Source organism: Euphorbia lathyris, chromosome 1 (genome assembly GCF_963576675.1).
Source record: "Euphorbia lathyris chromosome 1, ddEupLath1.1, whole genome shotgun sequence".
In the NCBI taxonomy this organism is placed as follows: Eukaryota; Viridiplantae; Streptophyta; class Magnoliopsida; order Malpighiales; family Euphorbiaceae; genus Euphorbia; species Euphorbia lathyris.
This window is the reverse complement of record NC_088910.1, coordinates 110,530,905-110,551,184: the sequence shown is the minus strand read 5'-3', so window position 1 is coordinate 110,551,184 and position 20,280 is coordinate 110,530,905. Positions and strand designations below refer to the sequence as shown.

The 20,280-nt window shown below is 33.4% G+C and overlaps 1 long non-coding RNA gene across 1 annotated transcript; it reads right to left on the bottom strand.

Annotated features, from left to right (window-relative positions):
• Nucleotides 1-4,943: 4,943 nt before the first annotated feature.
• LOC136219423 (uncharacterized) lies at nucleotides 4,944-5,902 on the bottom strand. The gene is made up of 3 exons (XR_010684150.1): nucleotides 5,732-5,902; nucleotides 5,318-5,395; nucleotides 4,944-5,226 (listed from the first exon to the last, which is right to left on the bottom strand). It is a non-coding gene; the product is annotated as an uncharacterized lncRNA (long non-coding RNA).
• Between the last annotated feature and the right edge of the window lie 14,378 nt (nucleotides 5,903-20,280).

Here is a 20,280-nt window from a genome sequence, read left to right as displayed (position 1 = left end):
AATGGTCACATTGTTTATCGCTTTTAGAATTGCCTTTATTCCTATTTCCTGCAACATTATTTTTCCTTCCAGTTTGTGCCATGTTTGCTACCTCTATATGTTGATCAATTGCTATCTCATGTTGTTTTTCTACTTTTAATAACATGGAATAAGCTTTATTGATGTTAGGCAATGGCTCCATCAATAAAACCTCATTCTTAACATGTTCATAGCTTTCATTTAAACCCATGAGAAACTGCACCAGTTTGGTATCCTCAAGTGTTTCTGCCATACGCTGAAAAGCATTGCAGTCACAATTTCTTGAGGCTCCACAATGGCAACTGGGAATAGGAGTTAGAAAACTCAATTCGTCCCACAGATGTTTCAGTTTGTTGAAATATTGAAGTATAGAAGTGATGACTTATGGAGAAATTCCGATCAGCTTCCGTCCCTGTGGGGGCATCGTTGGGTTCGATGAGGGGAAGCTCTGATGCCAAAGTCAGTAAGGAAGAACAAGAGTGCAAACTGAATTGACAAAGGGTAAGTGAATGTGTACCTTGATAGCCAGAGATGTAGGCTATATATAGTCATGAAGTTGTAACTTCCAGTAACTAGAGAGTCTCCATTAATGCCCCATTAATGGCGGTTACGGGTTACCCTTAAGTTGACGGTTAACTAATTGATAGCTCATTAATGGTCTTTATTGCTAGATTGGCCCAGCCGTTCCAATGGCGAATTGAGAGCTTACGGAGATCCGCCTCACAGGTTCTTCCGCGGATCTCTCTTGGCGAGTCCTGGGTGACCCGCCCGTCGGATCTCTTTACCTCGATACGTCGCGGAATTCCCGTATCAGGCGACCACCACGTGGCGTTCTTTAGGCGAATATCCCTTTTGGTCCTTGGGATAATATCACAATGTTATCAAGAAGCATTACCTTGAACAGACAATGCTATTTCTCTTTGAATTTTGTAGAGCATAGGTCCATTGCTTGTGCCAAAGCGATGTTCCAGATCTGTCCACAATTCTCTTGATGTTGAAGCATACTGAAAACCCTCAGCAATCTCTTTAGACATGCTGTTGATTATCCAGGCTGTAACTATACAATCTTGTTTAAGCCATTTCTGATAATCTGTTGAGCCTTCTTCTGGCACTTCTTCATCCTTGAGTATGAAATTGCTTTTCTCTTTGACAGTGAGAGCGCGAATAACAGCTCTTCGCCATGAGATGTAGTTGTTTCCGGTTAATTGGAAATTGATGATCGTTAAACCATGATTATCTTGATTCTGAGAAATTAGGTTATTCATGTTTGCAATTTCTTGATCTGCAATGTTTTGATTACGAGTTCCTTCTTCTCTGTTTGTTGCCTCAGGATCGAGGAATTGATCTCCTCCTCTTCGTGGATTTGAAACGCGTTCTCTACTTCTTCCTCGTCTGGAAGACGCTACGATCTCTTCTTCATCATCTGACGGAAACCGTTCCTCAAACGGAATCTCTCTGATCCTTCGACCTTTCGCCATTAATCGATGAAGAAAGAACCATGCTATGATACCATAAGAACAGATGATAGAAGGAAGTATGAATTCATTGTATTTAATCCTTTTCTCAGTACAGGTTTATATACTACCTTTAACATGATTAAAGCATGTTGACAGCAAAGCAAATAATCCCGCCAAAACTAACCAATTCCTAACTACTAGTTAACAATAGCAAAACTAATGTTTACTGCTTTAACAATTCATCTTGTAACTCCAACATTCCGCTATATATTTATATTGTTATTATTTTTTTAACTGTTTGTGTTTGTTATTATTAATGGAAGTTAACTTAGTTTTTTTTTTCAAAATATCTATCTATAATTGTTTTTCAATCCTACCAAAAAAAACCTTTTATTTTACCATTTGAGTGAAAAAAAAGAAGAAGTTACGTTCTATTATATGGATTCACAAAACAAAAAATATCTACATAAAAATACTAAATTGACACTAAAGAAATGTATCTTCAAATTAAAAAATTACCATTTTAATAGAAGATGACTTTATTGGAAGTGTGGTATAAAGCATGAGAAATTGTAGAAACTAAATAATTGATAAAAGTGAAATAAATCATGGAAAATTATGGTAATTTATTGGAATTACCATAAAAACACCTGAAAACCGTACAAAAAAATAGAGATTTTTCACCCTATCAAAAGGTGACCGAAATATGGAGTCATAATGAAAGAAAGAATTGAAGAAGAAAAGTAAAAGAAGATGAAAAGAAAAACGATTACGCAGAGAAATGCAATGCGAGGAAAATGTATCAATAATAATGATAAGGAATTGGTCCTACTTTTATACTATTACTAGCTTTACATCCGTGCAATGCATGGTTCTTTTTCAATTTTTTATTAATATATCTATTTACAAAAATTATTAATGAAAATATAAATTAGAAAAATATAAATATTATCCAATAATTTTATTAAAATAATATAATTTATAATAAATAATTTACTTTATATTATTAAAATTTTATTAAAAACTATATTTTAAATATAATTATATATTTTAACTTTTTTTATTAAAAAAACAATAAAATAACATGACAATTTTTTTTTTCACAAAATGATACTTGACTTAAAATTAATGAAGATAACGGCCTTAAAGGGCTTTTAACACAAAAAAAATAATTATAAAAATTATAATTAAATTATATTACAAAATTTAATTCTAAAAAAATCACTATATTTTAACACAAAGTGTAAAAATATTCCTAACGTTTACAGTCAGAAGCAATTTTATCCTTAACATCTAGCCAAGAGCAATTTTACCCCTAACATTAATAGGTTGGGTCAATTTGAAAAATCATTCATCAAACTGTCTTCTAGGATCATAAATTTTATCTACACTTCATGGGTACTGATTAGTAACACATCACAAACATAAGATCAGACGTGAAAAAAATTAAGAAAATTAAATGGTGTACTGTAACGTTAAATTAAGAACCAATAGATATGTAATTTGTGCAGAATAAGGAACAAAATATATGTGTTTCATAATTATGTCTGAAATTAACCCAACTTAACGTTAAATTACTCTTGACCGTCAAGGTTAGGGATTATGGGTGTTTTTGCATATCTCTTATATTATATATATATGTTTTACCCTAATTTATAAATTTTTAGACCCTAATTCATACATTCTAATCCTAAAAAATATATCTAAACTCCTAACTTATAAATCATAGTCCTTAAAATATATCCTAATTTATGTTTTATACCTAATTTAAGAAAATGATCATTTTCTTAATTTGACATAATTCAAATAATAATTTGATATAGTTATAAGCAATTTTAAAAAAATATATATTTCTATGTAAATTTTCCAAAAAATTTTAAACCATCCCCAATAACGATTTGCAATTGCCATATTTCAAGAAATCCATATAACCAATATTCAATATTTACATCAGCACACCTAAACAAAATGGAATCCTAAAAAAAAACAGCTCATATTCATATTTTGTTCAAAAAGTCAATGGAATTTATACATATATACAGACAAATTGGAATATAATTTCAGTAAATTAAAACAATATGATGAAATAGAAGAGTAGAATCGTAGAATTAATTATGGAGCATCTCAATAGCTTGGAGATGCATTCTATAACGGTAGCCTTGTCTGGCATAGCTCCATTAATGCTTCGTGAATTACCTTGTTATTCAATCAGAGACCTTGAAATTAATATCTGAAACCGAAATCGGTTCTGGCAATTTATAAACCCCAAGGGAAATAAAAAATAAAAGCTCCTTTAACAAAAAAAAAAAAAAAACAGTTATATTTCATTAATGATTGTACCGTATATATTAATACCTTTACTTACAGCATAATATCTCAAATTATCTACAGAAAATAGTCCTAATCAACCAGGCGTTATCAATATAGATACTCATATAGTTCAAATCTAAGGTCAAGTGGCTCTATTTTGTTTCAAGTTCAATAACTCAAATTCTCCAAGACTAAATAAATCAAATTCAATCTCTGAAATTCGGGATCATAAATAAATGCAGTAAGAGAAACATGTTTAAAAACCGTTAGCCTAATTTAGCACCAAGCAAAAGCAACCAGTCAGCAACTCTAATTTAACAGCAAAGAAAAAGTAATATATCCAATTTTGAACTCTTTATTTCCCTTCACTTAGCAACTCTAATAGAAAGTTCAATAGAATTGAAACATTATATCAATTAGTAGATTGGGCATATAATTTAGGATTCACTAAACCAGATAACAATCTCAAATCTCATAAGTTCGATTTCCCACTCCGTCAAAATTTAGCCTTCATTGGTAGGTGATCTGTAAATTCCAATGTAACCCTCATCGAGATCTGTGGTTTGTCCTGACCTTGGGAGTGGGTAGACCTACCCTTACCTAAATTTTTCATTACAAAAAAAAAAAAAAAATTTACCTAAACGCCATAAATACACGAGCATCTGAAAGGCCAAAAAAATGCCCAATCAGTTTAGACATCCCTTGAACCCGAGAGCTAAACCTGCATAATGAAATGAACAAATTAAAACAAAATGAAATGAACACCTTATTTAGGTTATATACCCCTATGAAAGGTATAAACATCAAAATACCAATAAAAGAAAAAACAGAATAAGTAGCAACCACTGACACAACCACAATTTGTAGTAATAATATATAGCCTATTGCTATTCATACCATAAACAACTAATTTATAATTGGATGTAAACTATGGAGTAAAAATATACACAAAATAGAAAACCAGCAAATAAAACTATGGCAGAAGAAAAGAACAATGAAAGCAGAATTTAAGAGGAAAAAACAATTGATAAAGAATCTAATTATCTAAATCGAGATAGGGAGATGAATTCGTTACTTGCGGTTTCGGTCACTGGTCCTGTCAAATCAGGTAACAACAATGCATGAGATTTTTTTCCATTTTGTTTAGGCCCGTGCAACTTGAATTTGTTTTCAAGACCTCGTGTGGAACTTTGTCTTATGCTCATTAGCTATGAGTGGAGAACTAAAAATCCATCCTCAGTAGCCTTAGAGGATGGATGCAATTTTCCCATTTGTTTCTAGATCATCAAATTCTGATCTAATTCAAATGCTCCACTCTCCGCAGCAAACCCTTAAAAGTCAAACATGTTCTTTGCACGCTCATCAAACATTCTTTTCCTTTCAGTCTCCTCCATCATTCTCGCCTCCCTCTGTCTTCTCATAATATTCCTCAACCTCTCAACTGGATATAAAATCAGTAATAATGATAAGTTTAAGAATGAATTAGGATGTAAAAACCTAACATTCAATTCGATTGATATTAGAGGGGTTACCCAACACATGCAGCTGCATCTCTTCTACCACTCTTGTAGTGATTACAAACACTTGAAGGGACCCCATTGTATCGCGAACTGAGAAAAAATAGGATTTCTATCAAACGATAGAAATAATAACAAAAAGGGTATAGTAAAAGCAGCAAATAACACACACAATCCACAATACAAAATTTTAGGTACTCACGTTTTCAAATAGCGATAATGAACAATACTGGTAAAAATATGCGTTTAAGCTTTAACCTTGTAAAAACAACAGAGGACCTACCAACATTCAAGTACTTATTTTTTTCATGAGAGTACCAGGTCTTGGAATGATCAGTTGAAATAGTAGCATGTCCCATATTTACTGGTAGGTGTATATGATTGAATTGAAGTAACAATAAATAGAAAGTATACAGAATTAGGAGTTACCTTCTGTCCAAAGATTCTTTATCATCTCTTTCAATTTCTTTCTTGAAATTAAGGTTTGCCACTACCGTAAAAGACTTCGAAACTCCTTTAGGAACCCATGATGCAGCCACTATCATTGTTGAAGAATCGGAATGGCTAGAGAAGAAATGGTTATATTACTGTAAAAGGGTGGAGCAGTTTAGGATTTGAATGAGGGAGAGAGAAGCACTTAGGGGAAATGTAGAGAAGTTTGCGGAAAGGAGGTTAATAAATTCAAATTCAAACATAGGATATGATTTGAGGGATAAGCATACAGTGGACGAAAGAAGCTTTTGCTTTTCATTTCACGAAATTTAACACAAAAAATTAAAATATTACTAAAATTTAAGAACATTACACATCAGCTTAGAGTGAATAAGGGAATAACAAATAAGCAGTGTAAGTTCCAGCTTTTAGTATAATAAATAGATTATTATTATTAGTTTATAAGTAGGATGTTAAATAAGAACTACCAAAAAGACTTGTTTTTATTTTATAAGTTTGATAAGTTTTTTTCTCGTTGGATTTTATATATTTTGCCGGATTTTAATCCGTTTGATTTGTATCTGTTGTTTATTATCTTTCCATTTGTAACATTTTCTAGTTTAGCAAGAGCGGAAATGATATATCTTATCCGTGGAACACTAGATCTACGAAATTGCAAAATAAATGATTCAGATATGAAGATTCTGAATTGTTTAAATGAAAAGTCCAGAATTACAGTTGCTTCTCTGCGAATTTGGAATGACGAGCAATATATGTTCTATTTGTTGTTTGACTTATCACTATCTTTAATGGTTTTTTTTTTACTCTTTGTAATTTATTTCTTGCCTTCATTGCTCATGTATTAGACGTAGCGTATATTTATATAACGTTTTATTCTTTACTATTTTCATATGATATGGTAGGAAATATATAGGGGGCTGGGGAAGTAAGCTCAAGTCCATTATCTTATGCCATGGTCAGCCTACTCAGGATCCAAATGGGCTTTTCTTGAAGCAATAAAAGGAAAAGGTCTTGGATCTCAAAATACACACCAAAGTCCTAGAATTTAACTTCCAGACCAATCTAATAAGAACATGTGTATCTAAATACAAACTCAAATATCTATAAATAACACTAAGTTCAAGAAGTCAGGTACACAATTCTAAATATTAGAATAATGATAAGTTCTATATTCTCAATACTGACTGAGACATCAGAGAGGATTTACCGGTCTCCACCTCCTGTCTAACTATTTTCTATCTTTCAGGTCTCTGAAAATAGCAATCAAGCACATTTAAGGATATTCTGATATCATACACTATTGTTGTACTGTACTCATTTTTATTATAGGATGAAATTTTAGCATTCTAAGAAAACAATAAAATCATACAGAGAACATTGTGGGGGCTATCTGAAGGAGAAGTGCTGGCTGGAGAGGAGGAACAATTGGTCGGAAAAGGAAGGATGTGGGAGCAGGTTGCAGTGGTGTGCAGTGGGGATGCGGGTATAGGATTGGAATACTAGAATAATAATCTGATTATAAAACAAAGTTGAGAGGAGAGACCACTTGTCAGTGCTAATAGGGCACGTTCAAACAAAGGTAGGCCGTGATTCTTGGGCCCACGTGGAAATCCATAGAGATTCTCACCTTTTTTTCTTTTTCTTTAAATTCAATCTCAACTTGGTAAATTTTATAATTTTTTTTTTTAAATTGCATTGAGTCAATTTGTAAAAAATTATCACGAACCAAAAAAAAAAAAAATTGTAAAAAATTACATGATCAACAATTTTTATCCTTCGAGTAAAAAAAAACAATTTTTATCCTTAATTTTAGTGATATTGACGCATAATTGATTCCACCAATTCTAATTAGCGGGATTGATTCTCAATCAAATCCTCTTAAAGATTGAAACAATTTCAAGTTTTCTTTATAGGTTCAATATCCAAAACTTTTTCCAAATAACATTATATTTTTATTTAATTACGGTTTAATAACTTTCTAATTTTTAATAAAATTTGTTAGATGTAGAAAATATAAAACATGTTCCGTAATATGATAAAAAAAATGACAAATAGATAAACATTTATGAACTTTTGAAATTTTATAAATTATTGAGTGAAATTTGATAAGGATATGAATATATTAAAAGCAATTTGATAAAAATATAAGGTTATTAAAAGTATTTGGATAAAATTAAGTGGTTATTAAATAAATTAGATAACAATATAGAGTTATTGGAAACTTTTCAAAGTTGAGATATGAGTTGAAGTTTTAATGAACATTTGTTTTAAAAATTTCAGAATTACTTTTGTCTAATAACTGATCTTAATAGAAAATTAAACTAATATCTGATTCTTATCAATAATAACAGTAAATAAAAATAGATGAAACAAACTGACTTATAAACCAATTACCATAAGTAAATTAAACTAAGAATAACAACACCCTTAACAAATTTCAATTATTAATATCAATATCAATAATTAAACTTTAGCCATAAAGATTCTAATAATTTCTTTTTATAATTAATGGTTTTGACATTCGTTTCGTTGTTGTTTTTTTTTTCTATTTTAACTAGGATTAAACAACATTAATTTAAATTTATAATAAAATGAAATGATTTTTTTTAAAAGAAAAAAATATGTATTAAATAAAATCTGAATACAAGACTTAAACAATGAAATTTAGAGGACTGATATGTCATTTCATAAACAATATATAAATTAATATTTTTGGATAGATAATTTATTAGTCATCTTTTTTTTACATAACATACTGTTTAGTCTTTTTATTGTGAAAAACATATTATAAGAACATTATCTTTTGTCAATATTAACTCTTTGGTCCTTCCGTTTAAGTTTTTTTAGATTTTTAATCGTTATTTTTAGCATAAAAAGACTAACTGAAAATAACAGAGTAATATGGTCATTTTGTGTCACACCCGACCGTAAACGACCTCAATCGGCATCGGGCGTGAAATAGAAAGATTATAATCAATACTTAGGAGTCTCCAATTTATCCAAATATCATAAGATCATATTTATTTATTTATTTTGGCCTTCCTCTTCAATATATATTCTAAAATAATTCATATTCCTACTACATTAGTCATTCGAGGACCTCAATATATATTTACCAACGCCATTATAATACAATTGAAAAACCAAAGTTCTAACCATAATTCTAACAATAAGCAGTCAACTTCTAAACCTCGCCTAATCTGTCGGTAACATTCTCTATATCCTGTACTTTATCACCTAAAAACATTAAAACATTTAAAAACGTGAGACAAAAATCTCATAAAAATCACACACCTAATAATTATAACATATATTATTATCAAGATATAAATTCTAGAAATTTAGACACGGACGTGACATTTTGTATCTATTATGGTTGTCCTGAAAGCTAAGATATGTTCGGTTAAAAATCTAAAAGAAGTAAACAGAATGACCAAATAGTTAATATTACCAAAAGATAGTGACCTTATAATGCGTTTTTCAAAATAAAAATACTAAACAGTGTATTAGATAAAAAGATAGGAAAATAAATTATTTACCTATATTTTTTTTTTTATATTTAACAAATTTCAATTATTAATTAATATCAATATCAATAATTAAACTTTAGCCATAAAGATTCTAATAATTTCTTTTTTTTTTTTTGTAATAATTTCTTTTTATAATTAATGGTTTTGACATTCGCTTCTTCGTTTTTTTTTTCTATTTTAACTAGGATTAAACAACATTAATTAATTTAAATTTGTAATAGAATCAAATGAATTTTTTAAAAGAAAATACCATTCATTAAATAGAATCCGAATACAAAACTTGAACAATGAAATTTGGAGAATTGGTATATCACTCCATAAACAATATATATATTAATATTTTTTGGATAAATAGTTTATTAGTCCCCTATTTTTTACCTAATATACTTTTTAGTCATTCTATTTTGAAAAACACATTATAAGATCCTCATCTTTTGTTATATTAACCTTTTAGTAATCCTGCCTAAGTTTTTTTAGATTTTTAAGCGTTATTTTTAGCATAAACAGACTGACTGAAAATAACAGAGTAACATGCTCATTTTGTATCTATTATGGCTGTCCTGAAAGCTAAGACATGTTCGGTTAAAAATCTAAAAAAAACTAAATAGAAGGACCAAATGGTTAATATTGATAAAAGATAGTGATTATATAATATGTTTTTCAAAATAGAGAGACTAAACAGTGTGTTAGGTAAAAAAACAGTAACTAATAAATTATTTACCCATATTTTTTTATATTTAACAAATTTCAATTATTAATTAATATCAATATCAATAATTAAACTTTAGCCATAAAGATTCTAATAATTTCTTTTTATAATTAATGGTTTTGACATTCGCTTCGTCGTTTTTTCTATTTTAACTAAGATTAAAAACATTAATTAATTTAAATTTATAATAAAATCAAATGATTTAAAAAAAAATACCATTCATTAAATAAAATCCGAATACAATACTTGAACAATGAAATTTGGAGGATTGATATGCCATTTCATAAACAATATATATTAATATTTTTTGGTAAATAATTTATTAGTCCTTTCTTTTTTACCTAACATATTGTTTAGTCATTCTATTTTGAAAAACACATTATAAGATCATTATCTCTTGTCAATATTAACTCTTTTGTCATTCTGTCTAAGTGTTTTTAGATTTTTAATCTTTATATTTAGCATAAACAAACTGACTGAAAATAACAGAGTAATATGATCATTTTGTATCTATTATGGCTGTCCTGAAAGATAAGATATGTTCGGTTAAAAATCTAAAAAAACTAAACAGAAGGACCAAATGGTTAATATGGACAAAAGATAGTGACCTTATAATGTGTTTTTCAAAATAGAGAGACTAAACAGTATGTTAGGTAAAAAGACAGACATTAATAAATTATTTACCTATATTTTTTTTATATTTAACAAATTTCAATTATTAATATCAATATCAATATCAATAATTAAACTTTAGCCATAAAGATTCTAATAATTTCTTTTTATAATTAATTGTTTTGACATTCCGTTCTTCGTTTTTTCTATTTTAAATAGGATTAAACAACATTAATTAATTTAAATTTATAATAAAATCATATGATTTTTTCTTAAAAGAAAAGACCATACATTAAATAGAATCTAAATACAAGCCTTGAATAATAAAATATGGAGGACTAGTATGCCACTCCATAAACAATATACAGTAAAACCTTTATAAGTTAATATTGATAAATTAATAAATTCTTTAAAATAATAATTTCTTCTGGTCCCGACTTGGGTTAGTTCAAAAAATGATCAATTTTAATAAATTAATAAGATAATAATTTTATGGAACAATTCTTTATAAATACATCGTATTATTACCTCTATAAATTAATAATTTCTCAAATACATATGCGAAATATATATAGATATACATATTTAGGATAATTTAGCAAAATATGAATCTATATTATTTTGTCTTTTTCTTGAAATTTAAATCTAGTTGAATTTCATCTCTAACTATTTTTAGTGCATTCAAAAGTTCTGGTGTATCCCTATCCAATTGTAAGAAAAAATTATAAAAAGTGGATGATGTTATAATTGCTTTTTTTCTTGTAACTGGTTTCAAAGGTATCGAATCATCCTCAGCTTCATCCTCAATTGAATTTTGCATAATGCTCGACAAAATTTCTTCTAAACTTTGGACTTGTAAAGATTCATTATTTTCACCTGGATAATCCAATATTTGATTAATATCCATTGGATTGCGGTAATCAAGCTGTCAAATCATTCTCTCAAGTTCATGAATGTCTTTAGTGGTTGATTCCTCTAAATTCGTTGTGACAGATTCATGAGAAGCCTATTTTTGGTATGATTTGAAACAACACTCCATATAAATTTATATAGTAATTCATTAGCTATGATACATTGAATATTTTTGACATAAATACAATGAACTTCCAAGTTCAATTAACTTATATAATGCGCATTTAATTGTATTCGTTCATTGATTTTAGACAAAAACTTTATTTAAATTAGTAATGTAAAATTTATTTTTTAAAAAATTTAAAATCACTCTATAAATTAATAATTATTAATTTATTGATTAATTAATAACTCTCTAAATTTCCTACCAATAAATAAATAAATAATAATAACACTATAAATTCATAAAATTCCATTGTCCCAACATTATTAATTTATAGAGGTTTTACTGTATATTAATATTTTTTGGGTAAATAATTTATTAATCCCCTCTTTTTTTACCTAACATATTGTTTAGTTTGTCTATTTTGAAAAACACAGTATAAGATATTTATCTTTTACCAATATTAACCATTTGGTTATCCTGTCAAAGTTTTTTTAGATTTTTAATCGTTATATTTAGTATAAATAGACTGACTGAAAATAACAGAGTAACATGGTTATTTTGTATCTATTATAGCTGTCTGAAAGCTAAAATATGTTCGGTTAAAAATCTAAAAACACTAAACAGAATGACTAAATTATTGATATTGACAAAAGATAGTGACCTTATAATGTGTTTTTCAAAATAGAGAGACTAAATAATATGTTAGATAAAACTAATAAATTATTTACTCATATTTTTTTATATTTAACAAATTTCAGTTATTGAGTGGTTTTTGCCTTCGCATCTGCTGTGCGATTTCCAGTTCTGTGGCGTGACTTTCTTGTTTTCTGCTTTCACTCACAACCGCTATTCGTAGTCGGCTTCTGCTGGTTACTGCCGCCGTGCCCGGGTTGCTGCCTCCTCTTGGTTGGCCCTCTCTTCTGATCTAATACACCGACGCTACCGCCTCAGCACTTTGGTTAGTATTTTCTTTCTCCCGTTTTTGATTCTCCGCCGGAATTGTCTGTCTGTGGCGTCAATTGACTGTGTGGATAGTCTGTTTGGTGCACTGATTTCGCGTGTCCCTCCCTGTTTTGCTGGTTGGTCTGTTTCTTGATTTCCTTGGGCTTAATCTGCTCTCTGTGTTTGGAGTTTGTTTGGGTGCTTTGATTACTTGATTGGGAGTTGTGGTTGAACTAGGCTGTGTGTGGTCTTAGTTGCGGGCTGTCGGGTTTGCTGTCTGCTTTAATTTGTTTCCCTTGACTCTTGGTATCTATGGTTGGAGTGGAGAATGTTATAACCAATCTATCCTTGTCGGATGGAGAGGAGGAAGCTCTAGACCTCAGTGGTCCATCCTCAAATCCTATTGCTATAAATGGAGGGCTAACCTTGATTGGCCGGTTCCTTACAGAACGTACCATTAATACCGTAGCCATGAAGGCTAGAATGGCCACGATATGGAGACCCGGTAGGGGTGTGGCTATATCGGAACTGTCAAACAATAAATTTGTTTTTGAATTTTATCATGCAATTGATATGGCCCGGGTGGTGGAAGGGGGCCCTTGGTCTTTTGATAATCACTTGCTTGTGCTTGCTCTCTAGAGAGATGAACCGTCACCTGATTTGGTTGAGTTGTATACTGCTGATTTTTGGGTCCAGATTTATGATTTGCCTATTGGATCTATGTCGGAGGGGGTGGGTAGACAAATTGGGGACTTTATTGGTAAATTTCAGGCGTATGACATCAATAATAACACTGGGTTACGCAGACAATTTATGAGGCTGAGAGTCTCGATAGATGTAAGAAAGCCTTTGAAGAGGATGAAAAAAATTCATAAGGGGAAGGAGGAATGGGCTTATATATCTTTCAAATACGAAAGGTTGGGTTCTTTCTGCTATATATGTGGCTTATTGGGGCATACTGACAGATTTTGTGATAAGATCTTCACTTTGAAGCCTGAGGAGATCACTAGGGAGTGGGGGGATTGGTTGAAGGCCCATGTGTGCAAGGGCGGGGATGTGTTAAGTGTGAAGTGGCTTAGAGAGCCAGGTAGTCAGGCTATGTCATCAAATTCTGGCAGCGGGCCTACTATTGAGAAACCTGTAAAACACCCAACAGTGGGACAGTCGAGTGGGGGCAAGGAGGGTGGGAAGGAGAATATCCTTGGGGGTTAGATGAGTGAGAAACTGAAAGGTAAAAAGGATGTAGGGAAGGGGAGCCCAAGTGTATAGCCAGTCTAGGAGGGGGGGATTGTAAATATGGTTGTGGATAATGAAGATGATGGGCTTGAACTGGCAGACGATCGCAAGCGTAGGCGAGCAGACCCGGAGTCGATTTCAGTTCAGGCTATTATGAATAAGCTGCAGGGGAACGGGTCTGATCAGGTTCTTAATACTCCGAAGGGGACAGTTTCTACGAGCCAAGTAGATTCTTCTTCTTCTAATGACACAGAAACGGCGCGGTCTGCGGAGCAGGCCCGCCGAGGATTATGAATTGTCTAAGCTGGAATTGCCGGGGGTTGGGGAACGCCCGGGCAGTTCGGTCTCTCAGCGAGCTTGTTAAGACAAGTAAGTCGGATTTGGTCTTCCTGATTGAAACTTTAGTTACTAACTCTTGTATTGATGTTTTGAAGAGGAAGTTTGGTTTTGAAGGTGCTTTTGTAGTTGATTGTAGAGGTAGGAGTGGAGGAATTGCCCTACTTTGGAGGAAGTCTGATATGGCTTCGGTAGTTTCTTTCTCTGATCACCATATTGAAGTTCAGATGCACGATGCTGAGAAGGGGGATTGGAGGCTGGTAGGCTTCTATGGTCATTCTAACAGAGCCAATCATGTGTGGTCCTGGAATCTCTTGACTCAATTGTGTTCCTCTTCGATTCTCCCTTTACTGGTTATTGGGGATTTTAATTGTATTCTTTCTGATTCAGAGAAGGTTGGGGGTCCAGGCTACCCTCAGGGGTTGATGCGCCGGTTCCAAGAGGTGGTGGAAGAGAATCTGTTGATTGATCTTCCTACATAGGGCAGTCAATTCACGTGGGAGAGGAGTCGGGGTACTAGATTGTGGGTCAGGGAGAGGTTGGATAGGGCTATGGTCACTAGTGCTTGGGCGGACAGATTCCCAACTCATCGGCTTCGTACTCTGATCTCAGCTTACTCTGATCATGCACCTATTTTTTTAGAGTTCGATAATCCGGTTAGTAACATGAGGCGTAGTCATTTTCGCTTTGAACAAGAGTGGTTGTTAGATCCTGACTTCAAGGTGTTGGTGAGGACTTGCTGGCTAAGCAGTAGTTGTCATAACCTCGATGCCAAGCTGACAGCCTGTGCCAGTAGTATGGAACAATGGGGAAAGAAGTATCGGCTGAGGTTTAGAAAGCAAATTGGGGGCTGTAAGAGGAGGTTGGATAGTCTTGTGGATAGTAATGCTCCGGCTAATGTGGTTAGATTACTTCAGGCCAAAAGTGAGTTGAATGCCCTACTTGAGTCTGAAGCTATTCATTGGCAACAAAGGGCAAAGAACTTCTGGTTACAGGAGGGGGACCAAAATACTAAGTTTTTCCATGCCTGTGTCAAAGCTAGAAAGCATAGGAACACCATTCACCATCTTAAGGATGTGAACGGTCTGATAGTAGAAGGAGTAGATGATATGGGGATTATTGCCAAAGCATATTTTTTTGATCTGTTTGCTGGACCTACTAGCCCTTGTTATGATGCTGTGAATACCCTTGTCCCTCTTGTTACGCCTGAAATGCAGGCTGGCCTGTGCTCCCCTTTTACTTTTGATGAATTCAAGATTGCCATGTTTCAAATGCACCCTGATAAATCCCCCGGCCCTGATGGGCTAAACCCGGGCTTCTTCCAACACTTTTGGGACCTCATTGGCCCCGAGATTGTTAATGCATGTAAGGGTTATTTGGCCCGCAAGGAATTTCCACCGCACTTAAATGACACAATAATTGTCTTTATCCCTAAAATTGATAGGCCTGAGTGTATGAAGGATTTTCGCCCCATCTCCCTGTGAAATGTGCTTTATAAATTGATGGCCAAGGTCTTGGCTAACAGGCTCAAGCTTGTGTTACCTTTCTTGGTATCTGAGTCTCAATCTGCTTTTGTCCCTAGTAGGTCTATCTTTGACAGCATTATGGTGGCCTTTGAGTCATTACACTTTATGAAAAGAAAGAACAGGGGTAGAATTGGTGAGGTGGCTTTAAAATTGGATATTAGCAAGGCCTATGATAGGGTGGATTGGACCTTCCTGAGACTTGTTATGCAAAAATTAGGCTTTCCTGGATTGTGGATTGATTGGATTATGTTGTGCATCTCTACTGTGGAGTATTCTGTGTCGCTGAATGGTACTTTTGTGGGCCCGATTACCCCGGGTAGGGGCCTGAGACAAGGATATCCTCTGTCGCCGTACTTATTTATACTGTGTGCCGAAGTCTTATCTAAACTGATTACAAAGGCGACGGTTGAGGGCTCACTCCACGGGTGCCTCATCGCTAGGGGTGCGCCAACCATTACACACTTGTTTTTTTGCAGATGACAGCTTCCTGTTTTTCAGGGCCTCTATGGAGGAGTGTAATAAAGTTGGGTTGATTCTATCTGAGTATGAGGCAGCATCTGGTCAGGCTATCAACCTGCAAAAATCTGGGATTTTCTTTAGTCCGAATGTTGGCTTGGATCTGCGAAATGAGGTATGTGACTCTCTTCAGGTCTTTCATACTTTGGATACTGGTCGCTACTTGGGTCTCCCCTCACTAATTGGGAAGTCCAAAGTGGCAATTTTTAGTTTCCTCAAAGATAGACTCAGGAAAAGGTTGAGTGCGTGGTCCTTTAGGTTCCTTTCTGCTGCAGGTAAGGAAGTGCTAATTAAGGCGGTTGCTCAGGCTCTGCCAACTTTTTGTATGAGTGTCTTTAAACTACCTAAATCCCTTTGTCTGGACCTGGAGAAGATAATGAATTCATTTTGATGGGGTATGAAACCAGGGGGTGGGAGATCGATTCATTGGCAGAGTTGGGAAAGGCTCTGTAGGGACAAGAGAGAGGGAGGGTTGGGTTTTAGGAGCCTCCAAAAATTCAATCTTGCCTTATTAGGCAAACAAGCCTGGAAGTTGATGGTTAATCCAAATTCTTTAGTGGGTAGAATGTTTAAAGCTAAATATTATCCTAGAGACCCTTTTCTTTCCTCCAAATTGGGCAATAATCCTAGTTTTGTTTGGGGGAGTGTTTGGAGAGCCATTGAGGTTTTGAGGTTAGGAGTTCGATGGAGAATTGGGGATGGTAAATCAATATGTGTGTGGAAAGACCCATGGGTAAATACTGTGGCCCCATTTATGGTCCAAAGAGATGCTGTTATGCAGCAGGATGATATAAAAGTGGCTGACCTGTTTATTCAAGGCAGGAAAATCTGGGATAGAGGGAAGGTAGAGGATTTGTTGACCGAGGTAGATGCTAGAATTGTGTGTAGGATGGTGTTGCAATTTAGAGAGGTAGAAGATGGACCAATGTGGAATTTTACAAAAAATGTTATGTACACAAGTAAATCAGGGTATAAATCACTTTGTGATGGTTATGGTGGTGAGAATCAGGATGATGGGTGGAGTAGAATTTGGAAGATGCATGTTCCTCCAAAAGTTAGAATGTTTGTTTGGAAGTTGGCCTCGGGTTGTGTGGCCACTAGACACAGATTGGTAGGAAGGGGGTTGTCAATCCCAATGCAGTGTCCCTTCTGTCACTCTCATACCGAGCATGACCATCACCTCTTTGTGGATTGTGTATACGCCCAAGAATGTTGGAACCTATCCGAGATCAATACGGATGTATTCCAACCTGATTATCTAACGGGTTCTATTTTGCAGGTACTTTTGTCCAACGATCAAGACACCATAACCAAGGTGGCAATGACGCTTTGGGTTATTTGGAACCAAAGGAATCAGATAGTCTGGGAGAGCATAGTCCAATTACCAGAAACAACAACCTCTTTTGCGGGTAACTACCTTGCTGCTTGGTGCAAGTCCCAGTTGAAGAACCTTCCTGCTGCTGTCCATCATTCTTCCACGCCCCCAGCGGTTCACGCCGATGCCATCATCGCAGTCCCTACCCGCCCTGATGCGCAGTGCCGGCCGCCCACTGTCCTCACCGTCGACGTAAACGCAACTATTGGCCATCGTCATGAGCACTCGACACGGGTGACAGCGACACAGGTACGACATATTAGTTGGTCTCGCCCCCCTTCTGGCTTCGTCAAATGCAATTGTGATGCGGCTACCTTTAAAGCTGAGTCACGGAGTGGGGTGGGAGCTTTACTTAGATCCTCCGATGGATCCTTCATGGCTTGTCGTAGTCATCTAATCCCAATTATCGATGATATTAGGGAAGCTGAAGCGTTAGCTCTACGTGAGGCTTCACATTGGTGTGTCTATCTTAATTGCATTAATGTTTTGTTTGAAAGTGACTCATTGATTGTGGTTAATAGTGTCAAATCGGTTGATCCAGACTTGTCTGTTTATGGATCAATTATTCAGGATTGTAAGGTTTTGTTAAGTAGTCGACACGATTATAAAGTGTCTTTCTCTCCACGCCTAGCGAACAGGGGCGCTCATGTTGTTGCACGACATGCCCTGTCCAATGCTAACGAGTTCGTTTCTTTTTTTGCTCCGGTTTGGTTGCAAGAGATTATTGTTGCTGATTCGGTTTAAGAAATAAATTTCAGTTTTCCTCAAAAAACAAAACAAAAAAAACAAAACAAAACAAAACAAATTTCAGTTATTTATATCTATATCAATATCAATAATTAAACTTTAGCCATAAAGATTCTAATAATTTCTTTTTATAATTAATGGGTTTGACATTCCCTTCCTCGTTTTTTCTATTTTAACTAGGATTAAACAATATTAATTAATTTAAATAAAATACCTTGTATTAAATAGAATCTGAATACAAGGCTTGGACAATGAAATCTGGAGGACTAGTATGCCACTTCATCAGTCCTGCCATAGAATAGGATGCCCTTGCAAGTTCATGGGCAACACTATTCACAGAACGACTAGCAAAAATGATACTAACATCATTAAACGAATGAATCAACCTATTACAATCATCAAGAATAAAGCCGTAATAAGATATGAAGGCAGGTTGATTAAGATATAAAACCATCACCTCTGTATAGGTTTCAATAAGATGGTTGTCCATACCCTTTCTGTTGATCCAACTTAGAGCTTCCCGAATGCCCATAGCTTCCTCTACACGAGGCAAGAAATCACTTCGCACAAGTTTGGAAAAAGCTCCACAAAACTTGTCGATGCATTCCCGTAGTACCGCCCTTAAACCCAACATCATCTTTGTTTTGATGTTTGACTATTCTCCTAATATCAATAAAAAATAAGGAACAGATTTAACTCGGAAAGTGCAGATTTAGGATATGTGTAGCTGTTAGCTTAATAGTTACTATTGTTGCAGTTGTAGTTGCCGTTGTTGTTAGCTATTTATTATTTGTTAATTCATTATCAGTGTTTGGTAATTGTGATTAACTGTTGCTGTTAATATATAAAATATATAAGGTAAATAATTTATTAGTCTCATACTTTTTACCTAACACACTGTTTAGTCCCCTATTTTGAAAAACAAATTATAAGGTCTCTAACTTTTGCTAATATTAACTCTTTGGTTCTTTTGTCTAGTTTTTTTAGACTTGTAACTGTTTTATTTTAGCATAAACAAACTTATATAAAATAACAGAGTAATATGATCAACTTGTATTGTACTGTGGTTGTCCTAAAAGTTAAGATATGTTCGGTTAAAAATCTAAAAAAATAGATAAAAGGACCACAAGATTAATATTAGCAAAAGATAGAAACCTTAGGGGAAAGGGCTCAACCCCAAAGACTGCCTATAGATGAACTACTTCCTGCCTTTCTAGTTGAGACTTTCTTTTATCCTTCCTAGTAACCGTTTTTTCAAGCTATTTCTCGTTTAAGTAACAGTTTCTCTTACTAGTAATAGTAACAAAGCCTTTAAACCCTGCCTTAAACCGCATTTAAGTTCGCTTGAACAACCCGAGCCTTCGAGCCCATAGTTCTTATGATTTTTCTAACATCCTTCGATGATAGGCCGACCGAAGGATCCCGGTGCGCCGGAAACAGCCTTTTCACCCGAGGACCAAGAAATGTGTTTTTCAAAATAGGGGAACTAAACAATATGTTAGGTAAAAACTAGGAGACTAGTAAATTATTTACCCAAATATATAAGGTAAATAATTTAGTAGTATCTATAGTTTTACCTAACACAATGTTTAATCTTCAAAAATTAATAATACACTATTTAGTTTTTAATTTTTGTTTTATTCAATAGTTTAGTCCCTTAAAGATGGACTAAACTGTTTAACTCAAATACGTGATGGATTAAATTATTGAATAAAACAAAAATTAAATACTAAATAATGTATTATTAAAAAACGAGTACTAAATAGTGTATTATATAAAAATATAGGGATTAATAAATTATTTACTCAAATGTCTAATATGGAAATGTTTTAAATTAATAAACAAATAAATTATAAAAATAAAAATGATAAATAATTTATTAGTCCTGCTATTTTATAAAACACATTATAAAGTCTCTATCTTTTGTTAATATTAACCATTTAGTTATTCTGTCTATTTTTTTTAGATTTTTAACCGT